The sequence below is a fragment of the Sphaeramia orbicularis genome, chromosome 9 (assembly GCF_902148855.1).
Source record: "Sphaeramia orbicularis chromosome 9, fSphaOr1.1, whole genome shotgun sequence".
Taxonomy (NCBI): domain Eukaryota; kingdom Metazoa; phylum Chordata; class Actinopteri; order Kurtiformes; family Apogonidae; genus Sphaeramia; species Sphaeramia orbicularis.
The window spans coordinates 10,875,050-10,893,961 of NC_043965.1; the positions used below are offsets into that span (position 1 = coordinate 10,875,050).

General features: G+C 34.5%; 1 protein-coding gene and 1 long non-coding RNA gene across 4 annotated transcripts in view; both read right to left on the bottom strand.

The window, feature by feature from the left end:
* LOC115425830 (protein unc-13 homolog B-like) overlaps positions 1–18,912 on the bottom strand; it is a 240,365-nt gene that overhangs the window by 153,575 nt on the left and 67,878 nt on the right. The gene's annotated exons all lie outside the window — the stretch shown is intronic.
* LOC115425832 (uncharacterized) lies at positions 4,363–18,571 on the bottom strand. The gene is made up of 3 exons (XR_003936278.1): positions 18,536–18,571; positions 16,828–16,833; positions 4,363–4,476 (listed from the first exon to the last, which is right to left on the bottom strand). It is a non-coding gene; the product is annotated as an uncharacterized LOC115425832 (long non-coding RNA).

The following is an 18,912-nucleotide window of genomic DNA, read 5'->3' on the forward strand; positions in this document are numbered from 1 at the left end:
TGAATGTCCTTTACCATTTGACACTTTTGAAGAGTATGCGTCTGCCTTAGGGCTAATCTTTGGATATATGCCTCTGCGTTCCTTTCTATCCCCCCGTGTTTCACCCTCCTCCTCCTCAATACCTTCATAATAGGGGTGAGAATCTGGGACATGGTGGTCTGCAGACCCTTGCAGGAGACGATGAATTTTACCCCGAATAACCAACGCTACCCGGGGGTTTGGAGCCCTCTTTTTGGGTGGTTGTACTTTTGCTTTTGCACCTCCTTTAGGGGCAACACCTGCTCCATGTTGTCCATTGAAGCGATTCCGAGAGAACATATTCTCGGCAGATCACCTTTAGCTAATTCCCCACATTATGAATGGGAACTACAGTCAAAATTCTCTTGAGTTCAAAGTTCAGTAAAAAAGTCTGGTGAAAGCCTTTTCTGCCAAACAACTCAAGGTCAATGGTCCATGACTAAAATGAAAAGATAAAGAAAAATACTTCAATTAAACATAATAATTAAGTCAAATAAAGGCATTTGAGGAATTCCATTCAAAGCTTCAGATTATAATAATTAAATATTCTGGGTTAAGGACACTTCTGAAATCATGTATGCAAATTCCAGATGTGGAGACATCTTCTCCATACTGGGCAAACATAAACATTAATTATCTGCACTATAATTTGTCAGTCTTTTGGTTAGACTTGTCAGCATAAGAAAGGAAACTCATTCTTTGTCTTAGTTCTTATAAAAGCACTACGTGTACCATCTAATTATCATAATCCAAATCATGAACTGAACATCAATAAGACTGATCATCTTGCAGGTTACTCTGACCACATCACAAAACAAAGATGATATGAGAGCAAAGGATGCCAGATTCAAATAACAGTCTTAATAATATGAATGTCATGTGTCTTAAAGTTCATCAGATGAATGTAAAGTACTTCTTAGTCAAGTATGCTGACCTACATCACCTGAAGGGAAATTCAGATCTGTCACTGCTCTTTATCAAACTGACTAAATGCTGAATCCACCGTGTTTTTAACTGTTTTTTTGTGTTAGAGATGTTTTCCAGACCATTTCAAGTGTTACATAATATATCATCAGATGTCTACACATTCTCAGTTCAAAACAAACCCATTAATAAGTTCAAAACATAACTAGTGAGGGCTTAATGAAGGTTTTATTTTGGATTTATGCCCAAATGTTAGAATTTGATCAATCTAGAACTTGTGAAAAAGCAGATGTTGATTTGTGCTATTTCCCTTAAGTATTTGGTAATTATTGTCTGTGTTAGGATGGGTAAAATGTGGAGATAATAAAACAAGTTAACCACTTCTAAGTCCAAAAGAGAGTAAGGCTACAGATCAGATTAGTTTTTATTTTCTAACACAATTTGTTAAAGCGCTCAGTTCTAAAGAAAAAAAAAAATCAATAATGAAAAAGATAAAACAATCCTTATAAGACCAACTATGCACATTTCCAGGGCCATAATTATGCTCTGGAACTCTACATGAATATCGTGCATGATTTACATTGGAAAAAGATGTTATTTATCTCAGACTTCAGACAATCCAATCCAATCAAACAATCCATATCAGTCCAATCTGTTCTGACTGGAAGCTTTAGTGGAGAATTTCATTGCTATTTCTTGTTCAGTTTGAGATGATAAATTTCTGTGTGTGTTGTTAATCCATCTGTGCATGTTGGAGCATGGATATGGTCTGGAATATGAAAATGGACAGCATGCTAAAATACCACCTGATGTTGAGTCATTTGAGGTTGGTGCATGGGATGGACATGAAATGGATGGATTATGGTCCATCGGTTCATCTGAGTTTATGTGTAGATTACTTTAAAAAAAAAAAAAAAAATAATAATAATAATAATAATAATAATAATACATTTTATTTATGACACACTTTGCATCTCCGGCTGATCTCAAAGAGTTCCAAAACAGGATGCACACAATCAAGCCAGTCAAAACCATTAGACACAATTAGAACAATAAAACCACAATTAACAGAGCACCAAGAGGGCTAAAGAGAAGGCAGGCAGTGTAGAATATATTTGTCAGAAATTAGATCAGTTCCACCCTTCAGGCAGACTCGCCACCATATCAAAGGTGGGGTGGGAGATGTTTTCCTGGAGCATTCTTTACAAAAAAAAAAATTAAAATAGTCACCTGTGGAACGGACAGGACTGAAAAAACACCATCCAATAATTTTAATCAGCCCATCGAAATGATTGAATGGTGATATGTCTAGTTCGGTGTGATACCAGTCATCCTTGTGGCGAAACTGGTACAGTTGTCATAATATTGTTGATGTTTTGTCTGTATTTTTAACCTGTGTTTTTAAATTTATTCTGTTTGTTGCTTGCTTGTTTGTTTGTTTTTAAATGGACTCCCAGATCTGCAAATAAAGATGATGATGATGATGATGATGATGATGAAAGCCAGAGCTTGGCTATATTAGGATGGAAAGTTCACCGGCAAACTGTTTTATAACGAACATAAATCACTAGGAAATGTAGCGTTAGCCAGATACGTATGAACTGGGGCTGTTCTGTATGAAACGGGGGTGTTGAAGGAGACTGACTGAGGTATGCATGGACCAGGGCCGGGGCCAGGGTCCAAGGTTATAATAGTTTTGGATTTTTCATTATAGTTTAGTTTTATTTAGTTTTGACTTTTTTCTTCTCTAATTCAGTTAGTTTTAATTCATTTTTAGAGCAGGTTTGCTAGTTTTTATTAGTTTAAATTTTTTTCTAAATGCTTAGTTTTAGTTAATTTTAGTTTAGTTTTAGTTTTTTCATATCTTTTCTCTTCTTCTCTGTCGTACTCACATAAATCCCAGACAGGACTCTGCTGCTTTAGTCACCATGTTTCCGACTCTAAACCAAGTGACGGACCGTGAAATGTCGTATAGTGCCATCAGCTAAAATTGCTAGAGTGAAATAAATCAATTTCATATCAATCCGACATTGACAAAAACAAAAACAAACGGAATTTCATCCATAATTTTTATACATTTTAGTTAGTTTTGTAAACGCACAATACAGTTTCAGTTAGTTGTCATTTTTTTCCTTTTAATTAGTTTTTATTTATTTCAGTTAATGAAAATGTTTTTTTCAATTCTAGTTTTTGTCTAGATTTTGTTAGTTTTCATTAATGATAATAACCTTGCCAGAATCGGGGCCGGAAGCCAGGTGAATTGATGCTGTGCAGCGCTTGTGAACCCTTGGGAGCATGCGTTGCACGTGCCCGTACTCTGGAGGAGTGGCTTCAGGGGAATGTCTGAAGAAAGGGGTTTGGCCTTTCTAGTTGTGTATTTTCAAAATGTAGCTTGCTCGAACTGTTTTTCTAAGATCTCCTACCCCACCTTTAAGGCAGATATGGTTCAACTTCTATCTCTGTTTAATTCATTCAGCCCAACTTCACTAAGAAAATGACAAGATCAGTTGATTAAATAGGATGATATTTATGTACATTTTGCAGTAGTGTAAACTTCAGCCACAAAAATGTAAAATCTTCACTGTTGAGTCTAACTGATCTGAACTGAACAACAAATGTTAACACCATTCAGTCAAACTGTTCCTCAGACAATAGACAGACAGACAGATGATCCAAAGGTTACCAACTCTGGCTCCAAAACACCATAATGGAAATATTTTAGAAACAGCGGTCCACAAACGACTGATGGATGCTGTGGCTCTGTCAGCTTCGTTCTAATCTACAGCCTTTCCTCAATAGAAAGAAGGTAAAAAGGACGAACGCTGCCTTTACAACATCTAGGACTAGGACATATGAAAGTGGAGACGGCATCCCATTTAAGTACTACGAATAATATGAACCCAACTAGGGTGAATGGAAACTAGTGAAAAGTGATCATTTACACATCATGCAGTTACATTATCACTGTAGTAAGATACAATAGCTACATTTTTTTTTTCCCTTTGTGACTTATTTGGACACAAAGGAGCTGAAATCAGGAGGTAAAACATGAGGATTGGCAAAAGCACAGCTTCCCTGTGCAGCTCTTTCCTCTAATATCTGAATCAAAGGCACTTTTCCAGCTTCGGTATCGACCCACAGAACAGAGCAGAAGGGTCACATCTGACTGAATCTGACCAGTCACAGCTGTCAATCATGTATTTAATCCTTCTACCTGCTTTAAAACACTCATGAAAGACCAAAACTCCTCTCGTGGGGTAGAGTTTTTACAGCCTGAAAAGACAGGTTGTAACTGTATTGTAGGGATGCACCGATACCACTTTTTTCCAGACCGAGTACAAGTACAAGTACTTCCATTTGATTACTTGCCGATACCAAGTACCAATATGAGAGTTCTTAGTTCCTTTTGTAAATGTGCTCTATTGTCGTTGTCATTAGTCTGACTGTAACAAAGTGCTGCTACTGACATTTAATGCGTTGGAATGAGCGTTTCTCAATCAATCCACCAGAGGGCACGGCTCTTAATTAACCACACTGGATGTACGCAGAGAATGGACAATATACTCCATCCGTATCTGTCTGTGTCTTTAATGTAACTTTCAGTCACCGTTACTTTTGTCAAAGTTGTTTATTTTAAAAAATCTCCACACTGCTGACATTACTCCTCCGCTGCGTACCTGCTACACTATGAGGTGAATGTCACGCCGTCGTCAAGTGGTGTCTGTGTGTTTGTATCAGAGCACTTTTATGAGTACGAGTATTACTGCACATACTCAGTATCAGACCAATACCTGATACTGGTATTGGTATCGATGCATCCCTACTGTATTGTCACTTGTTTGTAGTGGTTGTTTGGTGTCTTTTCATTGGATGGCAGTGCAGAGCAGCTGGCTGATGGTAAGTTCAAGTAAAATGTCATAGATTATACATAGAACACATATGAGGGAAAGATTCACAGTACAAACCACATAAGACCAATGAAGGCACGACCGAAATATTACAGACTGCAAACTCCAAGCAAGGCATTTTATACACCAAAGCAATTATCTATAAAAATAACCACCTCTGACCCTTAAAAGATAATTAAATTTCTAACAAGCATCTCTGCAACGTACAAGACTATGAATCCTTAAGGTATATCTACCTTTGGCGCTTTTCAGGATGACTGTAAGTGGAAAAAAAATTAATCTTTAGGCAATAATGGTGTTTTTCCATTTAAGTAAAACCCTATTTTATATTTCAGCACTTGTGACAGTTAGAAGGTCATGAAAAATGGGACTTTTGTTCAGTATCTGATGAAGTCTTTCATTTTTCTGCCTTTATTTTGGTGTCAAAACTATATTTATTATCATGATTATGCATTTAAATTGAATGAATACTCTTTGGAAGGTGACCATTGATGATTTCAATAAATGAAGAAAGACAGATACAAATGTATATTTTGTAACCCTATCATCACCTCTTTTTATGGTTAGGATTGTAACATAAAATGCGTATAAAACGTCCTTGGAAATTAAAAATCCTACAGTTTCTGTGTTGAACATGTGAATGAACTGTATTAGTTTAGAGCTGTCTAGAATGTAAAATAGGTCCAATGGTGATCTGGTGAATTCAAGAGTTAAAGCAGTGATATTTTGCTTTTTTTTTTTTTTTTTTTAAATGGAATTATGCATTTTAAAACATTTCCCTGTGGTCTACATAAACTGTAAATGCTCTGCTTGGGTCTGAATCCTTCATTAATTCAACTCCACAGGTGCATCTTCAACCCTATTTCTGAGTAATGACACCAGAAAGGTCGTTTTGAGCAGCTCAGGAAAAGGAAATGAAATGAAACATCATTAGATAGATAGGTAAATATTTTAAAATATGTTTGTAGTTATTTAGAACATTTTAATTTATTAAAAATTATTATGTAAATCGTGTCTCTCATCATATGTCAAAGGGCCCCCATTTATAAGCTGAGGACTGCTTCTGGGGTGTCCTATCACAAAATGTAAATGAATTGTCGATTTTGACTGTTTGTAAAAATTCTGTAATAAATTGATTGATTGAGCGCTGGCCCTTTAAATGCACATGAGCCACTCCATGTCCCACCCCCTACAGGTTGTTAACTGTGCTGCTCTGTCCCATTCAACCACTCATGTTCGTTAATACAACCAACAACTGAACATTTTAGGTAATTGGCTCAAAGTTTGGACATCTTTTCAGTTTTTACTACAACTGCTGCTGCTGATAAAAAATTATGTCGTACTTGGAGAAGTGTTCATCAGTAGTCTTGACCTTATATGTGCAAATGTTGTAACTAGTTACAGATGTAACAAATTAAGCAGGAATTAAAACAGGTTGTAGAAATCCACTCGATTTTTGCCAAAATGAATATAAAGATAGCTTTGCAGCACCTGGAGGGTTTCAATTCAAACTTTATGAACTATTAGGGTCCAAATACACAAATAAATGAACCAAAGACTAATAAAAGTGGGTTTAACAAAATATGACCCCTTTAAGTTAATACCTTTAACTAAAATGACTAATCTTTTCTGCTTTTATACTTAATCCCCTCTACTCTGGTGTTTTTACTATCTTAAAACCATGGATGCACAGATACATCATAGTGGTTATATTAGCTGATATGGTCTGTCTGAGGATAAATAACTACAATGATTACACAAACAGGTTGTGGACATTCCCATATAACCCCATGAAACCAGAGGCGATTTCTCACAGACTGCAAGGGATGCTCGGCTTCCCCTAAAATTTCGAAAATTAAATGGTTAAATATTGTTGTTGGTTGTGTTGACATTGCATTGACTACAAATGTGTTAGAACACGTTCATCTCACAGACGAGTTCGTTCAGAATCAGCTTTATCACAAATCAACAGACTCCATGTTGTTCACTTCTCATACATTCCCGTGTCGCTGTTTTCTCATTCGATCTCTGCTCAGTGCATTTGCCCGTAGACGCTCAGCGTCCATACACTTCAATGGGACTGAGTGGAACAGTTTTTTTCATTGCCTCAAAACTGGACGGTAATTGGATAAATGCCACGATGTTGTCCCGCCCCCAGACGCCGGGCATCTCTGGGGGTGAATGGAGCTGTGGGCGGAGCTCGGCTGGGCTGCACGCCAGGCTTCCATGTGCTGATTGGAAGATCAGTCGAAAGGCTGAATCCCGTTTGATTGACAGCTATTTTGAGATCTACTCCTTCACTGACACAGTTCAGTTTAATATCGTCGCACATTCTGCTGTGAAATTTAGAGAGAAACCACTACGAAATTACTTGTTCATTTCTTGCACTGTAAATAAAACACACTCATTGTACTTCCTTGTTTCAATTTAACATAATTTCAGCGTTTTCTTGTTTAGTTGGGACGATAAGGTCACTGAGCATTTTCTTAAAAAATAACGGAGGGACGAATTTATGTTTAAATAACCTGACTTTTTTTTTTTTTATGTAAGCCGACAATGAGCTTCCCCTGTCTGAAAGACGAGCAGCCGCTGCTGCATGAAACGCATTTTTTTCATAAACTCTTTGATTAGTTTTCCTTTCAGTTCTCATCCTCCATATCTAATGTAGATGGATATGCTTTAAGTTACTCATTTTAACAGGAACAATGAGCATGAACCTCCAGCAACTGGAGGGTTCAAATTCAAACTTTTGGAACTGTTAGGGTTCAAATACACAAATAAATGAACTAAAGACTAATAAAAGTGGGTTTAGCAAAATATGACCCCTTTAAAGATACTTACAAATATTATGTAATACATGTGATAAGACCCACCTCTTATTATGATGTGGTTCAATTCAATGGTTTGATCCAATGCAAAAGAATATGACTTTATACAATTAAATATACAGTTTAATTTGAAATCACTCATTTTACAGAGAAGAAAACAAACAACCAACGTTAACTGTAGATGACAAATCAACCACTTTAAGTCTGTCTTGTTTTCTTGTTGAACAGAACATGTCAGCGTTGGTTGTAACTGTGTTGCCACTGGTTTGCAGTGGTTGTTTTTGCGTCTTTTCATTGGATGGTGGTGCAGAGCAGCTGGCTGATGGTAGGTTCAAGTACCCAGCCCTACTGATTACTGACCTACAAAAAGCATGGGAGGATGTGCCGGATCAGGCATGAAGTCAGACCCTATAAATATGACGCTTTTACCATTTCTCTATGTGGCCTTTTCATACTAAAAACCCTTATTACTAAAACCTATTAGTTGCATCCCATTAAAAATGATTGCTCCTTTGTAGTATGTTGTTCATGCATTTGTCTGGGCTTCATCTTCCTTGTTCTACTTTATATTATTTTCATTATGTAGATCTTGTAGTTCCAACTCCTCTTTGCTTCGAACTGTATCTTTTAAATTAGACAAACTCATACTTGAGCCGCAAGAGGAGATTTTCCAAGTATCTGCTTATGTGCCAAAAAAATGACAAGGATTACTAGAGATTTACCTGTTCCTCTGCAGGGAACGAGGTCGCATTAGAGAAAAGTAGAAGCTTTAACTCTTAATCCTTTATCGGGCAAGTGACTATTTTTGGTCATTTCCACATACTTTATAAGACAGTGACAGCAACAGTTAAAGTGAGGACAGTGAGTCAACAATCTCAGGTCCAATGTGGTCTACAGGGTCTGTAAGGTCCACCTCTGCATGAACAGTGAGTGGACCTGCTCTGTTAGGTACCATGAAGTAATGGTACTAATGTAAGGAATGATGTTCAAAGGGATCATGTGGATGTGGACAGGGGTCTGGATCAGCACTGATGATGTTGTAATACTCAAAAAGTGATATTTTTTGTTGTATTTTGTATATGCATACTGGAATTTTTTTGCCACTTACGAGTAAAGAACCAAATATGGTAACTTCACTGACCTTCATTTTCTACATAATAATTTATTTTGTTTAATTCACAAAAGTAATACATTCTAGTTATGTCCTCCAATAACACACTAAGGTTGAAATTATGAATTTCAGAGTATTTCTATAAAATGATTCTGAGTTCATGTGACTGCTCTGATGTGAGATGTCAAGAATTTATATGTTATTAAAGTTGGTCGTCTAAACACATTTTGGGGTTCTGTGTGGTGTATGATGCTCAGTATTAAAATGTATTTAAAGTTGAACTAATTACAGCTAAAACATTTCATTAAAATCAACATAAATAAAAAGTTTTAAACAATTTAATCGGTTTGTACGGAAGCATATTGCATTCACCCAAAAAAATAAATTTGGCTCTGTTTTTCCAAATGAACAAGATACTGTTTTCTGAAAATATTTAAATTTGACTTTGTTTTTCTGAATTAACAAGATACTGTTTTGTGAAAAAATTTAAATTTGGCTCTGTTTTTCTGAATTAACAAGATAATTATCATAAAACAGAGCTTTAAATTGTTAAATTCTGTAAAACTTTTTATTTTGGTTGATTCTAATTAAATGTTTTAGCTATAATTAGTTCAACTTTTTAGTACATTTTAATACAAAAAAACAGAGCTGAATTTAATTTTTTTCAGAAAACAGTATCTCGTTAATTTGGAAAAACAGAGCCAAATTAATTTTTTTTGGGTGAATGCAATACGCTTCCTTAGGTTTGAAAGGGCACAAAATTTTCTTCTTCTTCTTCTTCTTCTTATTATTATTATTATTATTAGGTAAAATTACTAATATTATTTACTTGAATTTACTTAAAAATGATTAGTTGAGTTAACATAACTACTATATCTAGCTTCAGATAAAATTATTTTTTTTGCAAAAACTTGACGGAATAAAATTATGTTCATTCAACCAAACATTTTTTTCAGTGCATAAAAGGTTAACTGCAGTAAATACCCATTGGTTCAGCTGATCTATCCTTGGCTTCATGAGGTATTGGAAAATAAATAAAAAGCTTTGCTCAAAGATGGAGGGGGGTCCAAAACAGGTTGATAACTGCTGTATTTCATGTCTTTAAAGTAGATCTGAAACAATATTCTCAAATGTGTAAGAATTCAGGTTAGTTATATGCATGTAACAAAATTAAATAAAATTCCACTTTGATATGGCGGTGCACTTTTCTGTCTTGTATTTATCGTACTTTTCTCCATCCATTGCCTTTCTGTGACTTCCAAGTGCTTTCATAGTTTATGATTTGGAGCACATGGCAGTAAATCTGGGGCAATAAAAGTTAAATGAGGAGCAAAGTTTGGAACATGCTGTAAATTTAGCTTTTAGTCTGTTGGACTGTTTCCCTCGTCTCTGCGCCTCTTTGACACTTGGAGTTAAGAGGAACTTAGATGGCTGTTGGCCAGTTTTCAAAGTAAAGGAAACAACATTTTACATTTTACTGAGTATTTTTGGACACACTTTACTTTTTGTATCATTGTGTAGAGATTAGTTAACCCATAAAGACCCAGTGCTACTTTCCAAATGACCTTTTTCTCTATATTTAACCTTTCTTAAGTTTAATGAGTTTTATGAGTTTTTACATTTGATTTAGTTTTTATCTGTGTTTATTTCTGATGAAATATTTTAATCCATTTTAATAATTTATGTTTTCTAACTACTATTGTAGAGTTTCAGTTCATTATCTAATAGCTCTTGTCTATCTTTTTTAATAATCATTTTATAATGTTTTATTCTTGATTTCCTCTAATGGCTGCTTTTACCTGCGCACACCTTTACTCTTATTTTAATTCCACACACCCACCTCTTTCTTTCTTTCTTTCTTATTAACTTACTTACCAATTTACTTATCTACTTACTTACTTATTTATTTACTTATTTACTTACTTACCTATTTACTTATTTGCCTATTTACTTACTTGTTTATTTACTTACCTATTTACCTATTTACTTACTTATTTATTTACTTACCTATTTACTTGTTTACTCACTTATTTATTTACTTATTTATTTACCTATTTACTTACTTATTTATTTACCTATTTACTTACTTATTTATTTACCTATTTACTTACTTACCTATTTCCTTATTTACTTACTTACCTATTTCCTTACTTATTTACTTGTTTATTTACTTACTTACCTGTTTACTTACTTATTTACCTACTTAATTATTTATTTATTTACTTACTTACTTATATACCTACTTACTTACTTATTATGTACCTACTTACCTATTTACCTAGTTACTTACTTATTTACTTCTTTATTTATCTACTTACTTATTTACTTACTTATTATTTACCTAGTTACTTCCTTATTTACTTTTTTATTTACCTACTTATTTATTTATTTATTTATTTATTTATTTATTTATTATTTTACCTTTATTTAACCAGGTGAGTTAGTTGAGACGTGCTTCTCCTTTTCAACAGCGTCCTGCTTTGATCGTGCTTTGACTCGTACATGTCAGGTATCCGTTCTGTGACTCAGGTCAATTTCTAAACCTCAGTGACAGGGATGTGACTGAGCTGTTGATTTCAGCCAAAGCCTTCTAAGTAAATTACTTCTTTTTCTAAACTGGTCCAAGGGCCTTGTAAAAGCTCTTCACTGTGTTTTTGTCAGAACTTATTGATCAGTGTCTTAAATGTCCTCCTGGAACAAACAAACACTGCTCCTCTGCCAATACAACATTCACATAATCAAGTACATGGTTGTTTTAGTGGCACCGACATGTTCCTGTTAAAGTTAAAGACAATAAATGACAAAATGTCATAGGTTATAGATAGGATGCATATGTGGAAAAGGTTCACAATATAAACCACATCAGACCAATGAAGGCACAACCACAATATCAGACTGCAAACTCCAAGCAAGGTATTTTACACATCAAAGCAATTACCTATAAAAATAACGACCTCTGACCCTTAAAAGATAATTAAATTTCTAACAAGCGTCTCTGCAATCTACAGGACTATGAATCCTTAAGATATATCTACCTTTGGTGTTTTTCAGGAAAAAACCTGAATCTTTAGGCAACAATGATGTTTTTCCATATAAGTAAAACCTTACTTTACATCTCAGCACTTGTGACAACTAGAAGGTCATAAAAAATGTGACTTTTGTTCAGTATCTGATGAAGTCTTTTATGTTTATGCCTTTATTTTGGTGTCATGACTATATTTATTATCATGATTTTGCATTTAAATTGAATGAATACTGTTTGGAAGATGACCACTGATCATTTCAATAGATGAAGACATTATTGATGAAGAAAGACAGTTTAAAATGTATATTTTTTTGACACTTGTAGTAAAATTTGGTTCTACACACTATAGATGTACTAATAGTAAAGATCTGATACATTAAGCCTAACATCACCTCTTTTTATTAAAAGACAATTAAAAGATAATTAAATTTCTAACAAGTGTCTGTGAAATGTACAGGACTATGAATCGTTAACCCATAAAGACCCACTGCTACTTTTGTGGCAGTTCTCAAATTTTTATTTTTTATTTTTTCTCTATATTTAACCTTTCTTAAATGATTTCTCACCATTTATTACAATATCACCCTCTATATTTTGCGTTTTTTCAGTGAAAATCAGGTATTTTCCTATATTTAACTCACTGATCATGTAGATTTTCATTAAAGCTCAGATTAAAGTTGAGGGTTATTACATTAAAAACAGAGAAAACTACAGAAAAAGTGACATTTTCAGCAAAAATATATCACAAACTGAATATAAAATATAAGTGTCTCCATCCACTGTCATTGATCCAACTCTATGGGTTTTACTGGTGAATCAGTGTTGTAGAAGATGACAGTGTTTCCATGGTAACTACAGAGATTTAACCTTTCTGAAGTGATTTATAACCACTAGAATATTATCCTCTGTATTTTGCATTTATTCAACGAAAATCAGGTATCTTACTATATTTAATTCACTGATCATGTAGATGTTCATAAAAGCTGAAATTAAAATTGAGGGTTATCATATTAGAAACTGAGGAAAAAGTGACTTTTTCAGCACAGATATTAAAAATTGAATGTAAAACCCAGTGTGTCCATCCACTGTCATTGATCCAATTCTATGGGTTTTACTGGTGAATCAATGTTGTAGAAGATGACGGTGTTTCCATGGTAACTACAGAGCCTCTGAATGTCCAAATGGGTCATATCTGATGACCATGAAAAGACGACAAACTGTATTTTACACCAATTATTTACATGGATTGATAGGATTAATGGATTAAAAGGTATTAAACAGTTTATATCAGTGGTTGCTTTTGGTCACCAGTGGATGTTTGGGTCTTTATGGGTTAAGGTACACACACCTTTGGGCCTTTTCAGGATGATTTTCAGTGGAAAAAAACTGAATATTTAGGCAATAATGATGTTTTTCCATTTAAGTAAAACCCTACTTTACATCTCAGCACTTGTGACAACTAGAAGGTCATGAAAAATGTGCCTTTTGTTCAGTATCTGATGAAGTCTTTTATGTTTCTGCCTTTATTTCGATGTCAGAACCAACTGTTTTATTTACCAATTATGACTATATTTATTATCATGATTTTGCATTTAAATTGAATGAGTACTGTTTAGAAGATGAGCACTCATTTCAATAGATTAAGTTTAATTTGATTTCACTCGTTTTCCAGAGAAGAAAACAAACAACCAATGAAAATTAAATTAACAAAAATGACATTTTCACTTCCCACCCTAACTCTGTATGACCTCATACTTTCATCAGTCCACCCAAAATCACCCAAAATCTCAGAGACACAATAAAACCAGGCTTCAACCTCATAACAATTACATACTACTCATAATATAAAAACATGCAGAAATGAAAAGATGCATCAGATTCATCACTTGTATCCAATGGAAACCGTTTTGGTCATAGAACTAAACTTTTACACTACATTCACTATCAACACCTGACAAGAAACAACAAAGGGAGAGAAATGTCTTACTTTTTCTCTAACACTCCTTAATCAAAATGGAAACAAATGGAACAAAATGATCCACATGTGCATGATTTTAAGAACTCTTCAAAAGCAGCAAAAAACAGATTATCATTATTATTATTATTATTATTATGTGTGCATGTTTGTGATTTTCGTTGTTTTTTCCACTTCAAATAACAAAGATTTCCCAAAGAGTACAAAATGTCTAATTTTACCCTTTATTGGGCAAGTGACTATTTTTGGTCATTTCTGCACACATTACAAGACAGTGACAGCAACAGTTCCAGTGAGGACATTGAGTCAACAATCTCAGGTCCAATGTGGTCTACAGGGTCTGTAACGTCCACCTCTGCATGAACAGTGAGTGGACCTGCTCTGTTAGGTACCATGAAGTAATGGTACTAAGCGGATACTTTTTTGGGCTGTTTTCTTTTTTTTCTTATAGCGGATAATTTTTGGGGCTGTTCTCTTTTTTCTTATAGTGGATACTTTTTTGGGCTGTTCTCTTTTTTTCTTATAGTGGATAATTTTTTGAGCTGTTCCCTTTTTTTCATTATAGTGGAACATTTTTTGGGCTGTTCTCTTTTTTTTCTTAAATCAGATCTTTTTTTGGGCTGTTATGTTTTTTTTTCTTACAGTGGATACTTTTTTGGGCTGTTCTCTTTTTTTCTTATAGTGGATACTTTTTTGGGCTGTTCTCTTTTTTTCTTATAGCGGATAATTTTTTGGGCTGTTCTCTTTTTTTCATTATAGTGGATAATTTTTTGGGCTGTTCTCTTTTTTTTCTTATATCAGATCTTTTTTTGGGCTGCTCTGTTTTTTTTTCTTATAGTGGATACTTTTTTGGGCTGTTCTCTGTTTTTTTCTTATAGTGGATACTTTTTTGGGCTGTTCTCTTTTTTTCTTATAGTGGATACTTTTTTGGGCTGTTCTCTTTTTTTTCTTATACTGGATAATTTTTTGGGCTGTTCTCTTTTTTTCTTATAGTGGATACTTTTTTGGGCTGTTCTCTTTTTTTTCTTATAGTGGATACTTTTTTGGGCTGTTCTCTTTTTTTTCTTATAGTGGATACTTTTTTGGGCTGTTCTCTTTTTTTCTTATAGTGGATACTTTTTTGGGCTGTTCTCTTTTTTTCTTATACTGGATAATTTTTTGGGCTGTTCTCTTTTTTTCTTATAGTGGATACTTTTTTGGGCTGTTCTCTTTTTTTTCTTATAGTGGATACTTTTTTGGGCTGTTCTCTTTTTTTTCTTATACTGGATAATTTTTTGGGCTGTTGCACCTCTGGGCTACCGTATGTAATGGACTAGTTGATGGAAAAAACACTCAGCTCGGAGTTGTTTGAGAGATTGGATCACTTCTTCTTCTCTGTTGTGGACTCGTCTTAGTACTAAAAGGTAGACACTTAATCCACAGATGGAATTGAGCACATGTTGGACAGTGGAAGTGGAGCTGACTGCTAACGCTATCACTACGAGGCTTTGTGTGTCGTGTTCACAGCCCATTGTGAGTCTTGGAAGTGCGTGTAATGACCGTGCTATTATGTTTGGGACAAAGAGCAGCTGACAGAAAATAAATACCACTATTAGGAAGGGGCTTGAATCCTGAAGAAAAGAATGACATCTGAAAGAAAAGCAGGCAGCTGCTGATGAAAGACTGAGAACGTGGTGAAGAATCTGTGATAACAGCTGTTTGAACCAGTGGTGAACACACAGTAAATGACGGAGGGATTTTAGAACGTATACACCCAGAACAAGGGGAAGATCATCCCAGTACAATGCATTTACAGGGAAAGGGGCAAACATTAATCTGATTACAATGAGTCCTAAAAGATAGAATAACAGGTCAGGACTTAACAGGAAACTGATAGAGGTCAGTAGGAGAAAACAGAAGACATCTCAAATATAGTCAAAGAGACAAATGTGGAAAAAGCAACAACAAATCGCACAAATACCTTAGTTTCTTTTCATTTACTTTCACCATAAAAAAAAAAGTAAAAAAACTAAGATTTCAGCAGCAGGGGCACCAAAAAATACTGTAAAATAACGGAAAACAACCATCTCATAAAAATACAGTAATTTTCCATAATTAAAATACATTTTTTGCCCTAACTTTACATAAGATTTTGCTCTTTTTTACTTTTTAATGTTTAATAAAGAATATTTTCATGTATTAAAACAATCAAATTACCTATAAATATATATATAAATAATTTTCAATGAGACTAAGTTGTATAATCCACTGATAAAAACTGTATTTGGACAGTTTATCAGTACTTATACATGTTATACATTCACAAAAATACATTTATTCAACATTTTTGTTGTGAAACCTCCTGTAATTACACAAGATATTTGTCAATTAACAAACAAGTCTTGTTAAACTGACAGAACAAATACTCTTTACCGTTAATTGTCAGTAATTTTATCTGGTTTTATTTATTTATTTATTTTTACAGTATTAAACTGTAAATTAACAGTTTAATCTCATAAGTAGAAAAGAAATATTTGTGAAATTCTGATACATTTGCAAATGCATTTTAACTGTATTTTTCTGTGAATAAAGAAAAAAAATTCTTTTCAAAAATGGAAATTTTATGGTTATTCACAGTTATGGTTTTTTCATGTTATTTTACATTTGACTTGTAAAATCACAGTCTATTTTTGTCATTTCATTGATATTTTCCTGTAACTTAAAAATACAGGAAAAATCTGTAAAATAAACAGTGAAAATTCTGTTAAATTACATATTTTTTTTACAGTGCAGTGGTGAACACACAGTAAATGATGGGGGGATTTTAGAACGTATACACCCAGAACCAGGGGAAGATCATCCCAGTACAATGCATTTACAGGGAAAGGGGAATAAATTAATCTGATTACAATGAGTCCGAAAAGATAGAATACAACAGGTCAGGACTTAACAGGAAACTGATAGCGGTCAGTAGGAGAGAACAGAAGATATCTCAAATATAGTCATCTTTTTTTTTTCAGCACAACTTCATTTATATCATCTGTCTATTATTTTTTCACTTTAACCTACTATATCAACATAAAAGGCTAGAAAACACAAAAAATAAAATAAAATCAGATTTGAAAAATGTATATAATTTATTGCATAAATAACACAAAGATGCTTAATGAACCTTTTCAAAGACTTTAAAAGTGAATATTGGTTCCAAATATTGGGTATATAAAATTAAAATTGTAATAAGTTAAAACTATACTCAAATATTTGACATAAAAGCAGATCTTTACGTAAGCGTTTTCTCCAGAAAAGTGTGGTAATCAAACACAGTTATCATGATAAGTAGAATTTAAACGATAATACTAACCGTCTGCAATTTTACCGTGTTTTATCGTTAAACCGGTAATCGTCACATCCGTAGTTGTGAATCTCAGTCCCTTCGATACAATAAAGAATTTCAACCTGAGATTAACAAAGGTGTTAGAAAACTAATTCACAATGGAATCAGGTAAGATTATATGGTTTTCTCTAAAGTGAGGGAAAATATGAATCGTCCACTACCATTACACACACACACAAAAACACAGATACACACACACACACACACACACATAAAAACACAGATACACACACAGACCCAGTATGGTTGAGTCTTGCTGTCATTTTCATTAGCGTAATTCTCCTGCACACTCTAATTGGTTTATCATGGCTACTCCACCTCTGTCCAATTCCATCAGTCATTTATCAAACACACACACACACTGCACAGTGATTACACTCACAAACACAATTATACTGTAGACCATGTGCACATAGACATAAGTGGCCTTCCTTTCCATTATTCCTTCGCACAATCACTACCCACTGCTGTTCTAGTGCAAGAACAAACAAATTGAGTTTGCAACATAAAACGATTGCCTGACAAAGTAAAGTGTGTGCACTTTAAAGTTCAGCCCAGAGCTGGAAAGGTGTGTCACCACATTCCTCCGCTAACATAAAAGGAAAGAGGGGGTTGTGGAGAAGTGGAAGGTGTAATCACTTTCTGGACTAAATCCAATATTCTTCTGCTTCCTTGACTGAAAGTCTGTTCCATGAACCATCGCTGGCTGCCCGCCACCGCTAACCCCATGCAATGACAATGCACAGCCTCCAAATGCTAATGGATGTAGCTTTGTCAAAGCCATTTCAGAGATGCCAAGCAGTGATACCGCTGGGTGCTCCTGCCAATTCAGGACAAAACCTCTGTTCTGATCAGAAAGCTTTTTCCTTTCAGCTCGCAGTGATAAATGGATTGTTAAATGTATCTGAAGGTCCACCTGCTGCTGAGTCAACGCTAGAACCTTCCTTCACATCAGATGTTTTTGGTGTTTCTAGAAAAAGTTTAGGCAGGTGGTATTTCTGTGCCATAAAGACCCGGTGCTACTTTGTGTCTGTTCCATTATTATTTTTTCTGTAGATTTAACCTTTCTGAAGTGATGAATCACCTTGTATTCCAATATTATCCTCTGTATTTTGCATTTTTTCAACAAAAATCTGATATTTTACTAGGGATGCACCGATATCACTTTTTTCCAGACCAAGTACAAGTATGAGTACTTGCCGATACGAGTACTTAATAATCCCATTCCAGGTCTTAGTTCCTTTTGTAAATGTGCTTTATTGTCGTTGTCATTAGTCTGACTGGAACAAAGTGCTGCTACTGACAATGTGTTGGAATGAGCGTTTGTCAGTTAATCCACCAGGGGGCGCTGCTCTGAATTAACCATACTGGACAAATACCACGAAGAGGAGGAAAGTTTTTTGAGAAGAAGAAGAAGAAAGTCAGTAATAACAAACATGGAGACGACAGAGGTAACACTAATGTGATCCTAATATTGCAGTGTTTTCACTGGTAAGGTTTAAAAGTTTAGCTTCAGCAGGTAGAGAAAAGAGAAATGAGTGATAAGTTTGGTTTTCACTTCTGCTGGTGGCGGTCTGCAGTTTTACAGTGTACTTCCCTCAACTGATTTCCTGTTCAGTTTATTCTCCACACATCTGTATCTGTTTAAAGTGTCCAACCCGTTTGCTACTTGGACAAAACTCAACACCTTCACAGTAACTTATATTTATGTCCTATCAGGAACAGAGCAGTGATTAGAACATTATTTGTG